Source organism: Gouania willdenowi, chromosome 2 (assembly GCF_900634775.1).
Source record: "Gouania willdenowi chromosome 2, fGouWil2.1, whole genome shotgun sequence".
In the NCBI taxonomy this organism is placed as follows: Eukaryota; Metazoa; Chordata; class Actinopteri; order Blenniiformes; family Gobiesocidae; genus Gouania; species Gouania willdenowi.
The window spans coordinates 13,662,891-13,663,509 of NC_041045.1; positions in this window are offsets into that span (position 1 = coordinate 13,662,891).

The window sequence follows — 619 nt, forward strand, 5'->3', positions numbered from 1 at the left end:
TGAAGAAGATACAGGAGAGCAATGTCACTGCTCATTCTGACTTCATCCAAAAGTTGATTGAAAACTTTAGGGCTCATTTTGATGGCTTTACATTGGGAGATCAGCTGATGCTTTTTGTAAGGAGTCCATTTTTTGTTAAGAATGTTATCTATTTCTGAAAGGAGGCAATGCATGTGTACAAATGGTCTAATGCACAGGCCCTTCAATTGGAGCTATTAGATTTTCTGACTGATGTAGTGTTAAGAGAGCAATGTGAATCCATTTTGGCTGCAGACTGTGCCAAAGGCAAAGTTTCCTGTACTTAATAAAGTGGCAGTGTACACATTAACATTGTTTGGCTCTACCTATAGCCTTTTCTACACTAAACATCATTAAGAATAAGTACCGCTCACAACTGACCATTACATGTGCATACATGTCTGAGAATTGCTTTGACTCCATTCCTTTTGATTTAAGAGAGTTCACAAACTTGCTTGTTTACAAAATGTTAACTTTTTTTTGTTGCACTAACAGAAGTATTGTTTTACATTTTTATATATAATGCATTATGAGGTGCAACATTTGTTTCCTATTTGCACTTTTGAAATACAATGTTTGCAAGTTTATGTGCATTAGCAGC